We start from the raw sequence: 13,575 nt of genomic DNA on the forward strand, positions 1-13,575 counted from the left end.
CAGACCACTCGCTGTATCCCCTTGCCAACATAAACACCGTAAGCTCTTGCATAACCAAACTGTGGGAAGCCATTAAAAATATTTTACAACCAGAAACATAAAAATACACATAAGAAAATGCGGGTAATGAAACAGCATGGGATACTCACGTAGCAGAACTCCACAGTGACCAACTTGAAGAAAAAACGAAGAAAATAGTAAAGAACACAATGGGATACTCACGTCACAGAACTCCACGGTGACCAGCTTAAACAGCGACGCCGCCTTGGACTTCAAGGGCGCTGGCTTGCCAACCACCTTCTTGGAGGGACTTTGCAATTTGTTCAAAACATTCTGTCCCCTGACTCTTTCTTTGTACATATTCATGGTTGCATGTCCTTAATCCGCGCACCACCTAGTCACTTATTCCTTATCGTTCATTATGGATACAAAATGGCCATGGCAGCACATTGTACCAAAAAACATAATTTATACCTTTTCAAATGCTATGGTCTAATTGAAGTAACACAAGTCATTGTAATCCCGTAGAAGCATTTTATTTTCCCTGAAAAGAGGAACATAACACAAGTGAGCAAAACACACTGGCCTTCAAGGTCCGGACAAGTTGTACGAGGAGGAGAAAAAAAAACGGTAGGTATGAAAAGTATTTCCTCTTGTCCGTGGCACAGTTTTGCTACTGCTCCACCACACACATAACATTACAAGTCCTACCAACTTTTAAGACATTGTAAACGTCGTCATGAACTCCTCCAGCAGCATCTCGAGGAGAGGAAAAAAACAAAAAATACGACACTTGTTATCTTGTTTAACTGACGGGGAATTCCCACTTATCCTCGCTGCTGTGCGCTGGCTGGGAGAGTGAGATCCAGGCGTGTTTACCCTCCTCCAGGCGCTTAACGTGAGCCAGCCTCCATAACCTTATCTACATTACCTTTAAACAAAGTCTTTAAACAATCCTAGCCTAATCTAACCTAACATAAACTAACCAAACCTAACTTAATCTAACCTAACCTAATCTAACCAAACCTAATCAAAGCTAACGTTAACAAATAAAACCTAATTTATCGTCTCAATAAATTCTGTGTCTGCAGTAATAACTTCCCCCAAGAAGTGTTTGTGTGTAAGTAAACTGTACAGTATGTAACATTTCAATCCACGTCTGAAACACCAATTAAAACATGAACTACGAAACATTTACACACACACACACACACACACACACACACACACACACACACACACACACACACACACACACACACACACACACACACACACACACAAGTATCGTGATCTGTCTGAACCCGACATAACCCTTTAACCACACACAACACAACACACCACAACACACCACACCACAACACACCACACCACACCACAACACACCACACCACAACACAACACACCACACCACAACACACCACAACACACCACGCCACATCACACCATACCACACCAGCTTATCATGGTATATAGACTTGACCTTAGTTTAACACAGGTTTTTTTTAATACTATTTTGAGAAGTTATAGTTAAACAGTTACCCACTTTCTTTAAATCTCGTTTTCTTTATAGTTTCTCGGTCACACTTCGATAAACACGTCAGTCATTTCAACTTAAAACATCTAAATATGAAATGCATTTACAACATTAAAGAAAACTCAAAGCTCGAATTTTTTTAACATATTCATTTATTTACGACAAAGGTTAATATTCTGAATAGAAGATTGAAGAACACCATGCAAGATAAAGTGTGTGTGTGTGTGTGTGTGTGTGTGTGTGTGTGTGTGTGTGTGTGTGTGTGTGTGTGTGTGTGTGTGTGTGTGTGTGTGTGTGTGTGTGTGTGTGTGTGAACTTATGACTCCTCAAGAGGGACACCCACTATGACCTCTGGTGACGGGGGTGAGGGGGGTGATGGGAGGGAGGAAGGGGTTGAAGGGAGGGAGAAGAGGAGAGCGAAATGATGAGGGAAAAAGGAAAGAGTAACGAGAGGGAAACAGGGAAAGAGAGAATGAAAAAGTACAATGTGTATTCCCACTATATTTGTTCCATGCAATACAACAAACAAATACAAATAAAATATATGTCTTTGTTTACGTATGATACTTGAGACATAAACAAGAATGATGACTATAAGAAACACAAGTATAACATAAACACAGAGAAGTACACAAACAAAGAAAGATGACTATAAGAGACACACAAAACAAATGAAGAACATGACTAGGGCGATAATTAGACGTCTGTGTGATAAATGTACTAAAGCTGTTAGGAATGAACGAAGTAGTTATATGAGAATAGCCAATAAGAAGGCGATGTGAATGAGATGACATGAAAAAAAAAAGAGATTTAATAGCGAAGATGATAACTGGTGTCGAGGTGATGAATAGAGGTAAGTACTTGAGAGAGATTGGGAGGAGAGAGAAATGAAAGAAACTAAATGTAAAAGGAAATGGAGGGAAGAAGACACATGATAAAAGAGGCAATAAGGTCAAGAAGATGATGAGATAATTGAGTATTAATAAGAGAGAGTGTGTGAGGTAGAGAGAGGTAGAGTGTGTGAGGTAGAGAGAGGTAGAGTGTGTGAGGTAGAGTGTGTGAGGTAGAGAGAGGTAGAGTGTGTGAGGTAGAGAGAGGTAGAGTGTGTGAGGTAGAGAGAGGTAGAGTGTGTGAGGTAGAGAGAGGTAGAGTGTGTAGAGTGTGTGAGGTAGAGAGAGGTAGAGTGTGTGGAGGTAGAGGTGTGAGGTGTGTGTGGGAGGTAGGTAGAGAGGTACAGGTGTGTGAGAGGTAGAGGTGTGTGAGGTAGAGAGAGGTAGAGTGTGTAGGAGAGAGGTACAGTGTGTGAGGTAGAGAGAGGTAGAGTGTGTGAGGTAGAGAGAGGTAGAGTGTGTGAGGCAGAGAGAGGTAGAGTGTGTGAGGTAGAGAGAGGTAGCGTGCCTGGGGTAGAGAGAGGTAGAGTACGACAAAATATTCAGAATAAACTGTAAACACTGGAGGAATCTTTCAAGCGTTTTACATAGTTAACAGATGAGGAAACGAAAGAAGGGTTAAGTGTCAATAATAAACACCAAGACTTCCTCCTATACGTGGTTCAGGAAATACAGAGAGACAAGAACATGGCAAGATAGCGATATACAACCTCCCCTTTTCCTTTAGTGTTTAATGTCCATAGCCGGAGAAGAGGGGGTGGTCTTGTTAACTAGACCATGTTGGCTGAGTAAGGGAGAAAAAATTTACCATGTAGAGTCAATAGAGGACAAAATTGAAGGCTACTGGATGGGAATCTGACGACGCAAGCAAGAACAGGAAGGTATTAGTGACTGCTGACAAAAGGAAAGATGTAGAATCTCAAGGGTAAAGTCCAGTGAAGTCAGTAAAGTGAAGTCAGTAAAGTGGAAAGACTCGAGCAACACGGCTGACCACCTTCAGTTCCCAGGTCTTTGAAAGTTGGCGTAAGTTTAGCTATTTATCTTATTATTATTATTTTTTTGGTGGCTAGTGTATTTATTAACCCAGAACACAAGCTTAAAGACCTTAATTGTTGAAGCTTAGAAATACATTATAACATCAACATTATGATTAAAGTATTTACCAACATAAAACACAAGCTTAAAGACCTTAATTATTGAAGCTTAGAAATACATTATAACATCAACAACACGAACAAATTCAGAACTATAGGAAAAAAAATGCCAAAAAGGAAGGTAATTTGTCGCCAACATAAGGTAATAAATAACACACACTAACTATGTCGTATCTTACGTTAATGTCTTATAACCACGACTAAATTTTCATAATTCCCGAGAAAAAAAAATTATAAAATGATAAGGGAATACTTGATATATTCTGTATATTTCGTATTATATATCTCAAACTGAATCTCAGTATTATAACAACAGAAAATGGTTCTGTGTGTATGTTATGTTACACAATATACGGATCTGATTATACATACCAACATAAATGATAAAGGAACTTGTATAACGTCCATCATAAGTATTCCTAATATATAGATCGATTGTAAAATTCTGACATGACAAAATATTAACCAGAACACTTCCTTCCAACAACAACACAATAAGTTTTCCTCGTTTTCTGTAACTGTAAGCGGTCACCCCACAAAACGTCTTCTGTCTGGGTATGGCTAACTTCCTGTGAGAGAGAGAGAGAGAGAGAGAGAGAGAGAGAGAGAGAGAGAGAGAGAGAGAGAGAGAGCTATCCTAGGTACAGCATGTCCTACACGCTGCCATAACGCTAATTTAGATGGTAATGTCCTTGAATTGTGACACCGCTTAAGAGATGGTTTGAATGCTGTGTAGGTGAATGTGGGTGGGTGGAGGCGGGTGGTTGAGTGAGGGTGTGCGGGATGGTGAGTATGGGTGGGGGCGGGTGGATGAGTGTGGGTGGAGACGAGTTGGTCAGTGTGAGTGGGGAGGGCGTGGGTGAGTGTGAGTGGGTGGGCGTTGGTGAGTATGTGGGTACAAGACGAGGACTGGACAGTGTAGGTGGATGAGTGCGAGAAGTGGGTATGTATAGGTGTGATTGGGAGAGTGGATGTGGATGAGCACTGTGGTCGAACCGATGACTAAAGGTGGACAGGTGGGTGTGGATGTAACTGAGTGGAAGAATGGATGTAACCAGGTATGGATGAAGTGTTTTGTTTTGTTCCTGTGAGTGTTGACTTTACTGGTGACCTTGAGGTGGGTGTGTGTGTGTGTGTGTGTGTGTGTGTGTGTGTGTGTGTGTGTACATAAACAAAACACACAAACAATAACACCTGCTTCACTTAATTAATCAGTAATATCAAACATTTACCTGTGTAGATGTAATGTAATAACACCTACATAAATATAACTCAATTTGCCATTAAACTGATGACGTACACATACACCCGTGCTAGTGTCATGTGTCATACTAGTGTCATAAGTCATACTAGTGTCATAAATCGTACTTGTGTCATACATCATACTAGTGTGATATGTCATACTAGTGTCATAAATCATACTTGTGTCATACATCATACTAGTGTCATAAGTCATACCAGTGTCATGCGTCATACTCGTGTCGTGCGTCATACCAGTGTCATACCAGAATCATGCGCTGTCACAAGTCAGAGATGTCACCACCAACGTTGTCACAAGTCAGGATTATCACCACCAGCGTTGTCACAAGTCAGGATTATCACCACCAGCGTTGTCACAAGTCAGGATTATCACCATCTTAATTCGCGTTAAATTAAGGTACTGTAGTGTATATCTTATGGAAACACCTGGTGACCGTCTTCCTGTTGGAGTTTGGGTTTGAGCGGAAGGTCAACCGTCCCTGACCGTCCCCCCCTCCCCCCGTATACGTAATGACCGCAGCACACATCCGCCTCCCCAGGATGTTTCACAAAGTTCGCCTGACTCTTTTAGTGGTTTTCGTATATAGTTATATTTTTTTTATTTGTGATGAAGTGAAGTTTATTTCTCAGGTGTGTGACCTTGAGAATGTTACTGAACTATTGCATTTACGTTAGGGTAGGGTAGGGGTAGGGTAGGGTAGGGGTAGGGGTAGGGGTAGGGTAGGGTAGGGTAGGGTAGGGTAGGGGGTTGGGGTAGGGTAGGGTAGGGTGGGGTAGGGTAGGTTAGGTTAGGTTAGGTTAGGTTAGCTCTACACTTCTAAAATGCTATTATTAGGATACATAGCAAGATAAATATAGTAGATTATTATTATTATTATTATTATTATTATTATTATTATTATTATTATTATTATTATTATTATTATTATACAAACGCCCCGGATGAAAAGTATAAGAAAAAAAAAAAAAATAAAATAAAAATATCGTGCAACAGAAAAACAAATAAAATATCAACATAAAAATTAGAAGAAGAAATAGTAAGAGAATGTCTACTTTGTTATTAAATAAAAATTGAATAAAAAAACACAAAACCCCAAAGAAAGGACACATTAAATACCACCTATTCCAAAAGCACACACACACACACACACACACACACACACACACACACACACACACACACACACCACTGATGCCGGGCTGTGGTCTATACATTTCCTATATGTAAATGTCTCGTAACAAACAGTGAATACATGATCAAAAACTTCTGTAACACATTTGAAAGAGGTTGAAAAATATGTATGAATAGAAATGTATATGTACGTTTCGTTGTATGTGGGTATGTGTGTGTGTGTGTGTGTGTGTGTGTGTGTGTGTGTGTGTGTGTGTGTGTGTGTGTGTGTGTGTGTGTGTGTGTGTGTGTGTGTGTGTGTGTGTGTAACAATGATCTCACAACCTAAATATAAACAATTGCCTTCTTAGTATTTACTGAAGCACGACTGAATCAAAAGGCTTAAACATTATCAATAAAAACGACCAACACCACGATATGGACGACTAGCACCGCAAAAACTACCTCCACCACAACAACAACCACCATCAACAGCCCAACACCACCACTACAAACACAACCACCACCACCACAACAACAACAACCACCACCACCACCACCACCAACAACAACAACAACAACAACAACAACAACAACAACAACAACCACCACCACCAACAACAACAACAACAACAGCGACTCCTAAAGGTAAACACCATAAGCTTCACCATACATACACAAGAGCCGGACAATAAACAATGATAAAACACAATCTCACACAAACACCTGACAAGTGTCCTCCTCAGAATTTGTATACATATGTGTGCTACACCCAGGAGAAGGAGGAGGAGGAGGAGGAGGAGGAGAAAAAAACACTTGTCAGGCATCTAATGGCGTGATGAGATCTCTTGTTTTTATTCGAGTGTCTCCAGTCTCGCCAGCAGTGACCAGTCAGCGGGGTTTCTGCATCTGATAGCAAGCTTCAATTACCTCAGTTCGGCTTGACTGGTTGCTTGATAAAAGTCCACCTACAGTTTGTAAAAGTTGGGTTATCTGCTCCAAACGTTCACACTCAACTTGGCTGAAATCTTTGTTATTGGGTCTAAGCTGTAAATCTCACATAAATTCTGTATATTCTGGAGGTATAATTAGGCAGAGGCTGGTCAGGTTGGCTGTTGGAGCAAAGTTCACTCACAGTTTTTACATATATTGGTTAAACTTGTAGACGTTCTCGTTTATATGAACTAAAAACATTTTATTATTCTGTTCAGGTTTAACAGCTAACTTAAAGACACAATAACCTTATCGCAGTGACAGAGTAAAATCAGCCAAATTAATGTATTATGCTCAAAATCACTTATCTTCAAAATTAACTTTTACTTTTTCCTCATCTAATCAGTAGCTTATTATCGTGTAAACTTCCAGTGAGCTTATCAATATGCAGTCTTAAATCTACATAAATTAAGCGGGTGATCTAATGAAAATACTGTGAGCAGACTGGTCCTGGTGGCCAAGACTCAACCACTAAAAGGAGGAAAAGTGATGTTCATTTGTTGGCTTCCTTGTTAACTCTCGATACCAATCATAAGAAAATATGTAAAACAAACCAATAAAATGTCAGCAAAATTCTCCTATGATACTTCAAACCTAACCTAACCTAAACTAACCTAACCTAACCTAACCCTTGTGTACTGGGGTCACCTTTGTGCTGAATAAAATCGTCTATCGAGAGCCAAAAACATATGCAAAAGTGGCGTCCGCGCAGGGAAGGTGCTAGGTTAGGTTAAGACGGTTAGCTATCAAATGAAATACTAATACTAATAATACAAATACATTATAATTTTCTTGTATAATAATTTATATACAATACAGCAAAAAAGAATAAGGATACATAATAATTCACACCCACAATTATACTCCCCAATAATTATTTTCACGAATATAAAAAAACTTTCAAACATAAAAAAAAAAATTCAATCACGTAATAATTCCCATGTATGAAAACGCTGACAGACAAAATCCTTGACGACAAAATAACGCAACAATGACTCTCAGCTGCGTCCTTGAAGACAAAAATGATACGAACAGATTATCCGTAACGTTTTATCGCCTCGTTATATAAGATTAATATAATTCTTTTTAATTTAGTTTTTTTTTTCCTTTCTGTCGTTATCCTTGAAGTACCAGACGTACAGTTCCACCGTTCTTCAGGTTCACACACACACACACACACACACACACACACACACACACACACACACACACATATATATATACACGCACGACAATTATATTCAGGGTGTACTGTGAAAGGAATAAGTGTATTTGTGTGTGTGTGTGTGTGTGTCTCCAACTACACTTTCTACACCCACCTCATGTACACAGTCACTCGTCCAGGTAGCCTCGGGCCCACTGTAGTAACCACACGGTCATTATACACAAAGACGCCCTCTCTGACGCCACACAGTATACATATGACAACCACAGTGACGACACATCATACATACCACAGTTAGTGTCAGCGATACATATAGTCAATGGAAAAAATACACATGGTCAGTGATGACACATACTTTAAACACACAATGAAACACATAACACACACACATTTCCCAAGCTCACCTATACTGTACTTGGTCTTCCTCCCTAAATCCCATACAACGGAAACACCAAGGAAAAGTGCAGAAGAGGGCATGCAAGATTATTCTCTGCCCTTCCTACTCCACATATCAAGAAACCCTCAACACACTGACCCTCTCAACTCTCTCAGATCACCATCACCACGACCTTATCTGTTAATTTGGAAAGAAGCTTCTGTACCATCCTCGACACCGGCTCCTACTACCACCCAGCCAAGATCCCTCGTCCGCGAATAGCCGTTCCACAATACAGCCGCATCCAGCCCATACGACCACGTACATTGTAAAAATTATCAACAAATCGTAGTTAACCAATGTGTTCACTCCTTGCCAACCTTACTTTTGTATTGTTACGATGTTGAAATTCTTTGTTGAATGACCTTCTTCCCCTTTTTATTATACATCATATTTTTACCACTTGTGTTATACTGTATAGTTTCAACCTTTTGGGCTGCCATGTTCTTTCAATAAACTGTTAATTATTATTATTATTATCACACACACACACACACACACACACACACACACACACACACACACACACACACACACACACACACACACACACACACACACACACACACACACATATAAAGCGGTAAGGAAGGAGGTCGATGGCGTTTAAAGACATGAATCAGGATGTAGAATCACCTGTAAGGAATTAACATGCTGGAAATTAAAGTGGGGTAACAGCGTGATGTTTCATGCGAGGGATTAGCAAGAGAGATTAGGAGGAAAGAGATTAAAGAGATGGGTTAAGAGGAAGGAGATTAGAGAGAGTGATTAGCATGATGGAGGTTCCAGCACTTGCGTCATCACCTGGGGAGGGGGGGAGGAAAAAGGAGGAGGAGGGGAGGGAGAACGAGAGGTAGGAGAGAGGAGGAGGAGGGAGGAAGAGGGGTGGAGGGGGATTTTTTTGCCTGGTTGTTCAGGTAATCGCTGTCATGGTGGGAGAGATAGGGAGGTGGGAGGGGAGGCCTGGGGATGGGACGAGTAGGGAGGGTGGGGGGTCCTTGGTGTATTTGGGTCATAAAGAAAGTTTTTCAATTTTGGTTAAACGAAAGTCCACTTTGGGGTCTTCACTTGTTTGTGGTATTATGATGATGATGATGATGATGGTGATGATGACGGAGAGGGACACACACACACACACACACACACACACACACACACACACACACACACACACACACACACAAACACACACAAAACCATGTGGTCGTTCCAACAGCTCAACAGCCTGGGATGACAGATGTATGATTTCTCCACCTCACCCCATCACCCCCCTTCCTTCCCCTTTAAATCCCTCACCCCTCACCTACTCTCTCCACTTTTCTCCTCTCACTTCCCATTCTCCCTTTACCACTCATTCACACCTGTCTTTCTTCCCCCTTCGCTTACCTCACCCACACCCCTTCCTCTCCCCTTTACCCTCCCCTTCCACCCACATTCCTCTCCCTTCATACATTGGTCCCTCTTCTTACCTCTATCTTCCCTTCTCTTCCACATCCCTCCTTTCCCTCCCTCCTCCTCCCTACCTCCCTCTCCCAGCTGGCACAAGAGGGGGATCATTACCACGTCTCATTTTCCTTCATCGTTTTGTTCACTTTCCAGTTTTCAGGTCAAACGGCGGGTCGACCACTCTGACCCGCCTCTGGTACTCTGCCCCTCCAGGTACGGGCGAAGGAAGGAAGGAAGGAAGGATAATGAATTGAGGAAGAGGGTAAAGAAGAGAGAGGGGAAAATGTAAGAGCAACTAAGGTAATGAGGGAGATGAAGGGAAGAGAAATAAAGGAGGAGGGGGAGAAAGTGAGGATAGGAAATTCACGAGAGAGAGAGAGAGAGAGAGAGAGAGAATACCCCCCTCCCCCCAATAAAAAAAAATGAAGAACAATAAAACAAATGAAACAAAATTTAGTCTGGAACAAAGAATGAAAAGAAACAATAGTAAAAGAAAATACACAAGAGAGAAAGGAAAGAACGGAAGAGAAATATGAGTACGTAAAGAAAGACGAACAAAGAAAGAAATAAAACCTTTTTGGGGTGAAAAACGAAGATGGTGGATCCGAAAGAAGGAGATAGAACAGGGTATGAAATAAAGAAAGGGTAAATAACGAAGAACTATAGAAAGGGAAATGAAACAGAAAGAATAAAATAAAATAAATAGCGAATGAGAGAAGGATAGATAGCCAGGCATAAAGAAGAGTGAAGGAAAATGGAAAAGAGGAAACAAGGGAAATTACAAGAGAAAGGGTAGAATATCCGATCAAAGGGGTAAAGGAGAAAAAGGTAAAAGAGGCAATAAATAAGAGAAGGAACAATAAACTGGAAGATAGGGAAGACAGAGAACACCTTCCAGGGAAATGGTGTTCAGTTGGGGAAGGGGGAAGGGGGAAGGGGGAAGGGGGAAGGGGGTCAGAAGGGTTTTGAAGGGATTGGGGAAGAGAGGGAAGTAGGGAGGGATTTAAGGCGTAAGCAAGTAAAGCACTAGGGAAGGATTTTAAGTATGAGTTAGTGGGATGGGATTTAAAGGATGCAGTGGGGAAGATCGTGAAGGATTTAAGGTATTTTAGGCATGAGGTATTTGGGAAAGTGTTAGGGATTTACCGGAGGAGGGGGATGGTAAAGAGGGATTTACCAGTATAAGGGAAAGGAAAAGAGGGATTTATGGTACGTGAGAGTGAGGGGAGGGAGTTGATCGGATTACCAGGTTTGTGAGGTCAGGTGGCTGGTAACACTAGCGGGAGGGAAGGTGCATACACTGTTTTATTCTGAGTGAGTGTGTGTGTGTGTGTGTGTGTGTGTGTGTGTGTGTGTGTGTGTGTGTGTGTGTGTGTGTGTGAAAAAGAGAGAGAGAGCATAATTACAAAAGAGGCGCAAAAAAAGAAAAAATATTGTGCCCTGCAATCAAAAGAGACAAACTACAAAAAACAGGAAGAAAAAGAGTAAAAATTATTGTCTTCATGTCTGTCTTCTGTTTCCTCCCTATCTCCTCCTACACGTCTCATCATTCACCCCAACACACTCTCTCTCTCTCTCTCTCTCTCTCTCTCTCTCTCTCCTTCTTCACCCCGACCAAGAGACGACACCCAAAAGTTACACATCAAACCTTCCCGCCAAAAGTTTCCCGCCAAGAATACCCGCCAAAAGTGACCTCCTAGGAGACATTCGCCGAAAGCAATGGATTAAGAAGGCACACACACACACACACACACACACACACACACACTTAACAACAACAGACCACAACCTCAAAATACTGGAGAGTTACGGACCACTGAAGCGGATGGCACGATTCTGCAGATCACATAAAAAATTAAATAACTTTGGTGTGAACAGGTTAATCGTTTATACTTAATTAACAATTCTACCTGTTCTCTGTACAGTACCTGGTTACTAACTTAAACGAACTGAACCGAACCGAACCTAACCTGACCTGACCTAACCGAACCTACCCTAACCTAACCCAACAAAATTACATCAAATTAGTACAGTAAAAAATCTAAGTTCATTTTTTAACGCTATATTCGTCTGCAAATAAGGACTAAAATCTAAAAATCTTAAGACCATTTGAGACTACAGAGACCACAGGTTCACGGTTTCACGGGCTCATGGTTTCACGGGTGCATGGTTTCACGGGTTCGAGGGTTCGATACTCGGTGTAAGGGGGTCAATCAAATGATCGAAGCTTGGGAAGTGAGCCATCGACCGTCTGGGTAATTAAGCGCTAATAAGACTTGAAAGACTTTTTACCGTTAATTATTAATTAGCAACACACATCCTGCTGTGATTGGTCGGGAGAAGTAGAGTAGAACAAGTTGGGTTGGGTTGGGTTAGGTTAGGTTATTTCCTCTGAGATCACCAATGACTCTCTTCACTGGGTGACACAACGATGGATTCACTCTCACTAGCGTAAATATAAGTAGAATTTCAACCATTGTATCAGTAACCTAAAGGCAATTATATGATAAATAATTCTTAAGTAATGATGATACAACAATAATATGGGTATAATTATCACATTAATCTGTAAGTAATATTATCCAACGACCTAACATGATAAAAACCTGTAAAATAATTCTGACCTTTGACCTTGAGAACACTTCCATGGACGAGGTCAAGTTGGGTGAAGATAAAATAATAACTAAGGTGAGGACAATGTTATTAATGACCTTAAATAACCCTTAATGATTCTGACCTTTGACCTTTTTAGAGAACATTCTCAATAAAATAAGAAAATTAATAGTGAACATCCATCAGTTAAATCAGAAAAGGCTGACGCAAACGCAACCAATATAAAGGTTAACATGGTAATGAAGAAGAAGAAGAAGAAGAAGAAGAAGAAGAAGAAGAAGAAGAAGAAGAAGAAGAAGAAGAAGGGTAATGGTGGTGGGCGGCCTCAGGTAATTTGGGTCAGTGTTTTGTATTTTATTTTCACATTCCGGTAGATGATGCCTACCCCCCTCCCCCCCTCTTGTTCCTGGGTAAAGTACATGTCTTTAAACCTGCTCTCTCTCTCTCTCTCTCTCTCTCTCTCTCTCTCTCTCTCTCTCTCTCTCTCTCTCTCCTAACCACCTGGAACCTCCCAACCTCATTACCTGTGATTATCGTAAACAGGTACTCTTCCGGTCTATTCAAGCAGAGTAGAGATACCGGCTACCTCAATGGCCCTCATCCGGCCTTTATACCGCACAATAATGAAAAAAAAACAGATAAGACGAATTAAATACTATGTAAAGGTTTCGAAGGGAAGAAAAAGAATGTCCTCTTTTCTGGGCATCTTTTCTGCGATTACTGTATTCTTGGAGAGAGAGAGAGAGAGAGAGAGAGAGAGAGAGAGAGAGAGAGAGAGAGAGAGATAACACTGCCAATGTGGTGGAGTTAAACTATTGCTATCAAGTGCCATTCAATCACCTGTCAGTCAAACTGCTATTACTTAATCACTTGTTACTCTCCCCTTCCCTTAATCCATTTATTTCTTATCATCTTTCCCATTTCCTCTCTCTCTTCTCCTTATCCATCCTTCCTTTATTCCCTATACACT

The 13,575-nt window shown here is 41.0% G+C and overlaps 1 long non-coding RNA gene across 2 annotated transcripts in view; it reads right to left on the reverse strand.

Moving 5' to 3' along the window:
* Positions 1 to 13,575, reverse strand: part of LOC121856990 — a 61,270-nt gene that overhangs the window by 14,759 nt on the left and 32,936 nt on the right. For both annotated transcript variants that reach the window (XR_006087086.1, XR_006087085.1), the window contains exon 2: positions 223 to 544. This is a non-coding gene — a long non-coding RNA (uncharacterized LOC121856990). The remainder of the gene's footprint in view (positions 1 to 222; positions 545 to 13,575) is intronic.

This window comes from Homarus americanus, unplaced genomic scaffold (genome assembly GCF_018991925.1).
Source record: "Homarus americanus isolate GMGI-L3 unplaced genomic scaffold, GMGI_Hamer_2.0 scaffold44060, whole genome shotgun sequence".
Taxonomy (NCBI): domain Eukaryota; kingdom Metazoa; phylum Arthropoda; class Malacostraca; order Decapoda; family Nephropidae; genus Homarus; species Homarus americanus.